This window comes from Melanerpes formicivorus, unplaced genomic scaffold (genome assembly GCF_026170545.1).
Source record: "Melanerpes formicivorus ecotype bairdi unplaced genomic scaffold, bMelFor1.0.p_v2 SCAF_8, whole genome shotgun sequence".
Classification (NCBI taxonomy): domain Eukaryota; kingdom Metazoa; phylum Chordata; class Aves; order Piciformes; family Picidae; genus Melanerpes; species Melanerpes formicivorus.
This window is the reverse complement of record NW_027142360.1, coordinates 18,911,821-18,922,853: the sequence shown is the minus strand read 5'-3', so window position 1 is coordinate 18,922,853 and position 11,033 is coordinate 18,911,821.

The window sequence follows — 11,033 nt, the reverse complement described above, 5'->3', positions numbered from 1 at the left end:
GAGCTGTGAAGTGTTTGCTCTCTTCTGCCCAATGCTGCCTATGTTACAGTAGCTTTCTCAGCTTGTAATGTTGGTGGTTGCTATTTTAAGAGGACCTGGCAGTCAGTGCTTTCTCAAGGTGAGCAAAGCTCAGCTAAACCTGCTTCTCCCTCCCCAGATATGTTTTATACCCAAAGGTCAGGCACAGTACCTCTATCCTTAGTCTTGCCCAAGGTGTCCAGTTCCAGGCAAGTGGAGGTTTTCCATTCATTTGTGTTAGCTTTGTGCTTACCTCAAACCCTGACATAGCTGCTCCTTTCCCCAAGACGATTGTGCCTACCTGCTGAACTCCATGTTAACCTTTAACTGCTCTGGGCCACAGCAAATGCCTACAAGGAGGCAGGGCTGGTTTCCTGGCTTGCAGCACACATGGAGTTGCGTATAAGTGATCTGCTACAGCTTGGACTGTGTTTGGCTTGAGTGATCTGACCTCAGCAGCCTGGTCACCTAGCACTGACAGCAACTCCTTTGCTTTATCAACATATTGGATGATTCCTCCTGTGCAAAGAACAAAACAAACACCAGATCTTTTTCCCCTCCACAGGGAAACAGCCAGCCCTAATGCTGCCCTGGGCAGGGCCTTTCACTAGCCTGGCCAGGCTGTTTGCCCTAACAGTTTGTTAATCACTTTGAGATTTTCCTTCCCCCCCACCCTGTTTTTATAAACTAAATAATTACAGGATTCAGGCAGAATTGGCAATTAAATTCTCCAGCCCTGCAATTTAAAGAATAACATCTTGCATGTATCCTAAGCTGTAAAAAGATAAGATAAAACTACCATGGGCTTGACTTCCAAACCAAACTAGATCTGTGTCCTCACTACCTGCCCTTGTGAGCCACCCAGGCCCAAGTCCATCACTATGCACAGGTGCCTTTCTGCACTTGTGAGCTTCCTGGTTTCTCTGCCTCTGCAACTCTCTACCTTCAGCAGCACTTTCCCTCTTAAAACCTTTCTTGGGCAAAAACCAGGGCTGCAACTCACGGGGAGAGTAGTAGCCACAGGCTGGGCATAATGCTGGAGGGATCTGCTCTGCTGAGCTGTGCCTGGTTGATTTTTAACCCAATGTGAATTCTACCATCCAAGGAAAGATGGAAGCAGAAGCAACAGGGGAAAGCCTGAATATTTACATCCAGAGGAGCCAAATGGGTGGAAACCAGAGACTTCTGCAGAGACCTTGACACAGGCATACCCCACATTACCATTGCTGCTGGAGCGAGGGGAAACTCTGTGGCTGCCTTCCTGGTGGCAAGAGGCCTGCTGGGCAGTGAGATAGGGGAACCTGTCCTGTGAGGAGAGGCCAGAGGGGGACATTGGAGTTGCTTGTGCCCTGTGGACAGAGGAGAGTTAGCAGCTGTGGGCAACAAGGCAGCACCCAACCTCTTGCCTGCTCACATTGACTTCCCAGGCCCTGATAATGCAAGTAGTTGCAATAAAAATGGACTAAAATTGGCTGGCTTTTCTCTGTGGCCTGCAGCTTCTGTGAAGTAATACCCCTGCACATGTATAAGTGTTTGTCCATCCACATAACTCTTGCTCTCTGTTGTGGAGAGTGCCAGGAGCTCCTAAGGCTCACAGATGTCCCCAGCAGTTGTAGCTGCTGACAAAAAAAGGACAAGAGCCAGCTTGCTTCCTTTCCCACTCAGGGGAAGGCTAAGCTCCCAGTACCCTTCTCAGCAAACACCACTTATCCTGCTGCTGCTGCTGCAGGCACCCCAACTCCATCTCTCTTACAAGCAAAGGAGTGGTTGAGCAATACTGAAAAACAGGAAATCTTTGCAGCAAGCCCTCGGAAACATCTACTTCAAGTTGTCCAGATCTACAAAGCGCACCAGAGACTTTGCTGGTTTCCAGAGGTGATGCTGACCTCTGGCCACCCACATGGTTGCAACTCCTTCGTGCTGGTCCCACACAGCTGGCAACAAGAGGGTGTTTGTCCAAGCCAGCTTTGCATGTGGAGCTTCGGGGCCTCAGGACGGAGAGGGACTGCATCCCCTGAGGCTGCTTTCTTGCTCCATGATGAAGCAATAACACTTCCCTGGTGGGGCCTGTAGCCACAGGGCCTGCATGGCTCCTTTGCTTGCAGGTGACTTTAACCACAGGGCCGTGCCAAGCTGCAGCCAGCAGGTAATAAAGCTGTGGGCCTGGCTAGCTCAGGCAGCTGTGAGGGAGACAAAGAGCGCCGCACTGCATGCAAGCTGCAGCACGCCCGCCAGTATTTATATAACATCATTTTGCTTTAATCTGCCTTTTTAAGTAAATGGTGAAAGCCCTTTCTGTTCACTAGGCACCTTTTTTTCCCCCTCTTCTTTTCTTTTTTTCTTTTTTTTTTTAATCCTCCCTGCAAGTTTCATCTTTCAAAGCTTGGCCAGTTTTGAGTGATGCTGAAAAACCCCTTTTGCGGTGGCTTTTTGTTCCATGCCGGTATTGTTCGGGCAAAAGTGGTTGTTTGCTTTTCGTCCTGGCATAGCTCAGGAGTGACTGCATGGTCTGAGCTCAAGCTTTCTAAAAATACACACCCACGAGGAGTGATCCAGCATGGCAGCATCCAGACCCAGAGACTAACACCCTGGAAAGGTGTGGTGGTCTGACAAAGAAGCCGGTGGCAGCACCCTGCCAACTCTTGGGCACTCTAAGTCCTGCAGCTGCAACGTGTGGCAGGCAGAGAGGAACTGCAGGGTGCTGCAAGTCTCTCTGAGGTGCTGGGACCCGTGTAGAGGGGAAGTCCATGCAGCGCCTGCAGAGCCAGCCCAGGGGAAATGCTGTCTGCGGGGAGGCTATTGGGTGACTCAGAAGATGTAATAAAAAGCATTTCTTGCTGTTTGGAGAAGCAAAGCCGAACGATGAGCCTGCTCCTCGCCAGAGGTTGGTCTTCATAACCACATCCTCTTGTTGGGGCGTGAGACAGGCAGCTCTGGGGGAAGGGAGGATGGTAGGAACTGAGCAGAGCAGTGATCAGGCATATGACAAATTGCAGGAAAGCATGTGGGAGCTGCTTTTTGTCCTGGTTGCAGGAAGCTCCCCAGGTGACAGCCTTAGCAGCTGCTGGGACAGGAGACCTTATTGTTCTGCCTTATTGTTTACAGCCATGCCAATTTTTGGCAGGAAGCTCCAAGACAAAACCCTTACATTCTTCTTTCTTACTCTCTGAGTTTGCTCTCAAGGGGCTGATCCTTCAGCTTGGCTCTTTAAGCTTAACTTGATACCTGAAAAGGTCCAGCTTCCCCTTCCCAGCTGGGCCAGGTCCTACACACTTCACCCTAAGATCCTGGCAGGAACATGGAGACTTTTTACAGAGCTCAGGCTTTAGGTTGCTGCTGCCCTGCCTGCACTGCATTTCTAATGCTAAACTGTGCGGTTGCCCAGCACACCAACTTCCTTCTACCTGTCTGGGCCCTGTTTAGTTCCCATTCCCCTTTCCTTGCTCTTGGGCTCAAGTTCTGTTCTCAGTTTGTGTTTTCTTGGTAACACTCAGAGGAAGCACATCTGGGGTTTTCTTAAACTGTCTGGCATTGCATACAAAGGCAGAAGCTGGCAGCACCCTTGAAATGAAAGCAGGCAGGAACATAAGGGACCTGTCAGTCCTGGTCTCACTGGAGCATGCAGCACAGAAACTGGCAGCACACGGCCGTCCCCACCGCAAACTCCTTAGGTTGTCGTCATCTCCCTGTGCTGCTGCTCCCGCACAATGCTGTACCCCGCTGTGACACTGAGTCCAGTCCATGGTGGCCAACAGCACATCGCTGACCCAAGGGCATGGTTTACATCCTTGTCTTCTCCAGCTTACAGCCAAGGAGACGGTGGCTGAGCTGTGCCAGCGTGAAGTGCCAAGCTTTGTTCCCCTGCCTGCTTTTTCCTTCCCCCTGGGGGGGTTTATAGTGAGGCCGGGAAGGACGGTCACGTCCCCGCCGAGGCATCAACAGTCTGTGGCATTTCCGGCGAGGGCGGTCACTCGGCGGAGCCTGCCGGCAGCAGATCCCTCGCCACGGGGCTGCCGGAGCAGGCGGGGCAGTGTGTCACCACCTCTGCTGGGGGGGTTTCCATGGAGCAGATGTGCCTGGTGTCGTAATCTCACCTTGAGAGCACCTGGGTGCAGTTCAGCCCCCACCAGGCTTGCCCGCGCCGGTGATCTCATGGGGGTTTTGCAATCGCCGGCTGGGCACAGCCGGCCCATAGCGGGGGAGCTGCTGGGAAGGCGCAGAGCTGGGGGTGATTCAGCAGGGCAGGCTGTCTCCCAGCTGACTCAGGCTTTATTCCAGAGTCACCATGTTCTGTGACTGGGGGGCTGCGCCTACAAACGGCAGGAGGCCTCACCAACTGTGTCTGCCCAGCACTGCTGCCCCTTGCCTCAGCCCAGCACTGCTGCCCCTTGCCTCAGCCCAGCACCCCAGCCAAAGCGGGCTCCTGCCGTGGCTGCTTCCTCTTTGCCGGACTGCTGCACACGACAGCTGCATCGTGTCAGCCTGCCGGGCCGCGCCGCACTGCCAAGGGACATGCTGCAACAGCAGGGACGGAGCTGCCAATACACAGCTCCTAAACTGAGGGACAGAGGGTGGCCCAGCCATGCTCTGGGGACCTCACCGTGCATCTCATCTATGCCTCCCACCAACCTCATGTCTCCTGGTATCTCCTTTTGCCATGCATACAGCAGGGTGCTTAAATACATAACCCCTGCTTTGCAGGAAGGGTGAAGTGGCTCTTCCCATGCAACAGGCTTGGGGGCACTGGCAGTATGGTTGGCACTTTGGAAAGCTTGGAAAAGTAGTCTGCAGAGGCTGAGCACCTGCAAATGGTGCCCACAAAGATGAAGGAGGGGCAGCCCCCAGCTGTCACCCACAGGCACCCCCTGAGCTCGGTCTGAGGGCATGAGGAAGCAAAATGATGCCTAATGGGGTGTGTCCTGCCCCATTTCTGCTCCAGATTCCACTGGCTCTGCCCTCTCCTGAACCAGGGCAGGGGGATGGGACAGGAAGGCCCTCGTTATTAAGGGCTTGCTAATTAGACAGGAATGTTATCTCCAGCCCAGATGTTAGCTCTGACCTCCCTCTAACCTTCTTGGAAATGAAAATGAAGACAACTCTGTTTATTTTAAAATTATAAGAAATAAGCATTTGGGGTGAAGCAGGCAAAGCTGGCCCCGGGCTTGTGGCTGAGGAGGGAGGAGGGCACACAACCAGATAAGCCTGGTGACATATGCCAGGCTGCAGAGCTAGAAGGGACAAGCCACCCTGCCCAGGGCAGAGAACAAAGTCCCATGGCTCGCAGTGACTGTGCAAGTATTTTGGGGCCCCTAACCTATATCCTGCAGTGGGAGTGGTGCAGACACAGCTTCCCATCCCAGCTGGCGCCAGTAGGCCCAGAAGTGGAACTCATGAGGAAGGTCAGCTGAGTACTCTGCCTCCCTGACTTGCTTTAGGATTTACCAAAGAATCTTGAAAGAAGATGTTGGTCCCTGAAACAAGCTCTGCCTTTCAAAACTGAGCTGCACACTCAGCCAACAGTGTAGAGATGCTCTGTCCTTGCCTTCCTCCCTGCATGCAGATCATGTCCATGACTATTTGTCAGCTTTGTACCTGACAGCTCATCTCCTGCAGTGCATTTCTGCCATCCACATCCAAAGCTGATGTCAGCTATCCCTATTTCCTATATTTTTGAGGACTTCAGAGGGATTGCTCATCGTGCCACAATCCTGATATTGCAAAATGCCCCAGTGAGTTGTGGTTACACGTCATTTTGCCTACCATTATCCTCAAGACAGCAAGCAGGTAAAAGTTTTGAGGTCTCCCTTCTTGCCTGCCATCACCTGCTGGCCCATTGAGTAATGGGTGACCTTCTTCATGCTCTGAAGATTGTGCCTTGCAGTTATGACATCACAGCAGTGATGCATTGCCCTCAGGCAACATCACCAGAGCTGAACATGATTTCTGTTGTCTTCTACTCCTAGCTACCGCCTGGTACACCCTGTCTGCCTGAACCTCAGAGTTACTGAAGCAGAGTAATAGCTGAGAGATGAGTAATTGAGAAGCTACCTGACTGGCTTTAGACCTGACTGTAAACATCTTCTCTGATAACAATGGGGAGGTCATTTGCTGCCTGCTGAAGGAGAGCTGCTGAAGGAGAAGCTCTACTGTGCAGGAGGACAAGGCACAGAAGTCCCTGGGCATGCATATAGACGGTGTTCACACAGGTTATCTGCAGTACAGCTCTGCTCATACAAACCATCACAGTTCCTTGGACTTGAGTAAATTTGCACCCAGTTTTTTATGATCTAAACTTCTGAGGCAATATTTACAGGTGGGGTGGGTGCACCAACTCCCTGTGCCATGTACACAGGCTGGCAGGTGCCAGTGCTGTGCATGCACACCCCAGCAGAGGCACTTGCAGAGGCTCGTGCTTTTACCAGCGGGCAGAGACACCTGCATTGCTCCAGACTGTGAGACAGACACTTCCTCAGCCTGCTTCAGCATAGCCCTTGCATTTGCAAGATGGGCATCAACACACTGGAGCAGCTCCAGTGGAGGAGCATGAAGCTGGTCAGGAGGCTGGACTGTCTGACACATGAACAGGGGCTAAGGCTGCTGGGTTGGTTTGCAAAGAGAGAAGGTCTGGGGGTGGGCTAATTGCTGTCTTCTACTACCCAAAGCAGGCATTGTGCAGAGGTGCTCAGTGAAAGGACAAGAGGCAAGGACAGAGGTTGTGGATTTGCCATCCTCAGAGATATTCATAATCCATCTGGACATGGCCCTGGCCACCCTGTTCTAACCTTAAGGCTGGCCCTGCTCCATGCAGATGGTTGGGCTGGAGACCTCCAAAGTTACCTCCTACATTAAACAGCAGTGTGGTTTTGGTAATCCTACATATTTGGCATTAGATATTCCTTAATTCAGTTATGGATTGCAGCCACTTGTGTGTGGGATAATGTAACAGTCCCTGTGACCATCCATGCAGCTAGAGTAAACTCGTTCACTGTATCTGACCTCTCCTGGGCTGCAGTTCCCTCATAGTTTCTGACCAGCTTATGCCTAGCTGCCCAACACCATGCATGCTTCTCTAGCACCCAGGTAGTCAAATGGACAAAGGAAATGGTTGAGACAGAAACCTTTCTCTTTCTTTTGGTTCAGGTTTGGTTCTTGGAGCATGTGGAAGATAACTTCCTGAAGTAGCTGGTGAAGGAGCCAAATAGAGATGGTGCCCTCCTGGACCTGCTGCTTGTTAACAGCAAAGGTCTTGTAGGAGATGTAACAGTCAGAGACTGTCCTGGGCTTAATGACCATGAAATAAGAGAGGGTTTGATTCTTGGAGAAGTAAGGAGCTGGCTTAGTAGAACTGCTGCCTTGGACTTCCCTAGGGCAGACTCTGGCCTGTTCAGGAGACTGACTGACTGTCTCTTGGGGAGGGTGTCCTGAAGGACAAAGGAGTGGAGAAAGGCTGGGCACTCTTCAAGAAAGAAATCTCAAAAGCACAGCTTTTTATGCTGAAAGCTGGGCCAGTGGGGAAAGAAGGCCAGACTGCAGAAATGGAGAGCTTTGGCTGGAACTCAGGAGCAAAAGGAGAGTTTATAGCCTTTGGAAAAGGGGATGGGCCCCTCAGGAGGACTACAAAGATGCAGTGAAGCTGTGTAGGGAGAAAATTAGGAGGGCCAAAGCCCAGCTAGAACTCAATGCAGCTGTTGCTGCAAAAGATAATAAAAAATGCTTCTATAAACACACTAACTGCAAAAGGATGCTGGGGAAAACACAGTGACTAAGGGTGAGGGAAAGGCTGAGGTACTTAATGTCTTCTCTGGCTCAGTCTTTAATTAGCAAATGTGATGCCCATCTACAAGAAGGGCTGGAAGGAGGGTCCAGGGAACCTGTCAGTCTGACCTCAGTGACAGAGAAGATCACAGAACATATCCTCTTGAGTGCCATAACACACCATTTACAGGACAATCAGGTGATCAAGCCCAGTCAGCATGAGTTCATGAAGGGCAGGTCCTACTTGATGAACCTTATCTCCTTCTATGACAAGGTGACCCACGTGGTGGATGAGAGAAAGGCTGTGGATGTTGTTTACCTGGACTTTAATAAAACATTTGATACTGTTCCACACAGCATCCTCGTGGAAAAAAACCTGTCTGCCCTAGGCCTGAACAGGCATACACTCTGCTGGATCAAACACTGGCTGGATGGCTGGGCCCAGAGAGTGGTGGTGAATGGAGCTAAATCCAGTTGGTGTCTGGTCACAAGTGGTATTCCCCAGGGCTCAATGCTGGGCCCACTCCTGCTACTTAGTACCTTTATCAATGATGTTGACAAGATTGAGAGCACTCTCAGTAAGTCTGCAGATGACACCAAGATAGGTAGGAGTGTTGATCTGCTGGAAGGTAGGAAGGCTCTTCAGAGTGACCTGGACAGGATGGATTGATGGGCTGAGGCCAGTCATAAGGGCTTCAACTGACTCCTGCACCTGGGTTACAACAACCCCATGCAATGATACATGCTTGGAGCAGAGTGGCTGGAAAGCTGCTAGGCAGAGAAAGACCTGGGGGTGCTGGTTGACAGCTGGCTGAACATGAGCCAGCAGTGTGCTCAGGCAGCCAAGAAAGGTGGTCAACAGCATCCTGGTCTGTGTGGGGAATGGTGTGGCCAGCAGGACTACAGTGGTGATTGTTCCACTGTACTCTGCCCTGGTGAGGCTGCACCTTGAGTACTGTGGTCAGTTTTTGGTGCCACAGTGTAAGAGAGACATTGATGGGCTGGGTCCTGAGGAGGAGGATGAAGCTGGTGCAGGGTCTTGAGAACAAGTGTTATGAGGAGTGTCTGAGGGAGCTGGAGTTGTTTAGCCTGAAGGAGGCTGAGAGGAGACCTTACCACTCTCTACAACTACCTAAAAGGAGGTTGTAGAGAGGTGGGTGTTGGTTTCTTCTCAGAAGTCACAACTGAGGAAATGACATCAAGTTGTGCCAGGGAGGTTTAGGTTAGACATCAGGAAAAACTTCTATACCAAAAGAGTTATCAAAGACTGAAACATCTAGGTACAGTGCCTGAGGATATGGTGTAGAAGTGGCCCTAGTAGAGTTAGATAATGGTTGGTCTTGATGATCTTAGAAGTCTTTTCTAGCCATGATGATTCTGTGAAGTTTGTTTCCAGCTGAATCAGCTGTTTGTCATCTGTGACTGGCAGTGGGAGTATGAAGATCAGGACGGAGGGGAACAGCCCTTCTTCAGGGACTGATGAGACTTGGGATGGCTTTAGGCAGTCATTGAGCATTGACCCTTGTGAGGCTGAAGAGGAACATGATGTTCCACCCTTGCAGGTTAGTCAAGCTCTCATCACTCACCCGGGGAAGAGCCACAGACAGTCTGCAAACAGTTAAAGGTTGGCTGTTGTGGTTAGTTCAGGAGAGGTGGGGATCACCTGAAATCACTCTCACCTGTGAACCACTCCTACAGCTCCTGCCCACCTTGGTTCTCAAAATATGTGGCTTGAGGACTATAAAAGCTCAGTACATGGTAGGGAAGGTTGTTACAGCTGGCAGCTCAGGTGCTTCTGTGCAAACTTGAGTGTTGGAGAACTGGTAAGCCTGTCTGCTAGCTTCTAGCCTACTCAACCCTGAGTTTCTGTGAACTGAATATAGCCACAACTACAAGAATTGTGTTATGGAGGAAGTTCTCAGTGTGTGTTTCCTCTCTTGTAGAACAGAGATAACTGTCTCCTGGGCATCTAAATATGCCTGGGTTTGGTAAAAATTGCTGAGGGCTTGTGGTCAGCACATGCTTTGTCTTCTGGAAGGCCAGCCTTCCACAGCTCACAAAGGACATGCCTAATCCCTGCTTCCCCCCCTGCTGCTCCTTCCTGAGAGATGTCAGTGTTGACAGTTGGAGGTGGGTGCCCTGACATCTTCATTCTTTTTTTTTATTCACATTTGGTGAAATTGAATCACACAGGGGGTGATGTCCTAAACTAGAATTAGAGCCTGAATCCCTGCTCACCATACTCCCCTCCCCATCCCAGCCGCCCTATGCATGTGGCTTAGCTTTTCATGTCCTTGGTTTAATGAACTCATGTCAGGAATTTCGTGTGCATAGCAACCTTATCTGATGACAGTGACATTTTTAGTATGTTTATGCTCGGTTTTATTTGCAGCCAGTTTTCAGCATAGTTCAGCTGGGTGGGTTGGATGAGGCTGAAAAGTGTAAGAACCCCATGTGCACGCTGGCAGCTCAGCCAGAGATGCTGCAGGGCTCCAAAACGCATCCAGAAGCAGAAGGATCCATAATGGAGTTTGTGCAGCAGATCTGCCAGCTGCAGCCTTTCACACACTTGCTGATGTCTGACAAGCAACACTGGGGGGGCGAGGGGAGGGTTGTTTGGTTTTCCTTTCTTTTTTCCTTCCGGTTCTCAGTACTATCACAAGCAGATGGGAATAGGTTTCCCATGTCGGATGCGAGGGACTCAAGGACCAAGCGGTCCCAGATACCCACGGCATTACAAATGCAGACGTTCCTGCTTCACCGCAGCTTCAGCTAGTAGGGGGGAGAGGAGGGGGAGCCGGGTGGTTTTGTACTTTGAAATTTAAACAGCTGGTTTCAGCCAGGGTTCCCAGGGTTTTTCCCGGGAAGGAGGTCAGGGGCTTGTGCAGGCAGATAGCCTGGGAGCAAAGCAGCAGGAGTGCCCCTTGAGGCTCCACCTCCGCAGCTCTGCCTCGAGTGGAGCACTCATGACCAAATAAGGCTGCGGTTGTCCCAAGGAGAAAGAGCCATAAATAGTTGTGTGATCGTTACCTGCCTGCCGCTTCCCGAGGCAGGCTCTTCCTGCCCGCGCCTCCCAGCGCTCCCCTCCCCAGTCCAGCTCCGGCAAGGCAGCGGTTCCCATTCCCTGCTCAGGGATGTGCGAGCACAGGCCACGAGGTCAGATTTCTCCAGGTGCTCTGCTCTACACGACTCCTTGCCTTGGACTATTCAAAGCGTAAAAAGCCTCCCGCCCGAGACTATTGACTTGTGTGACAGCGTGT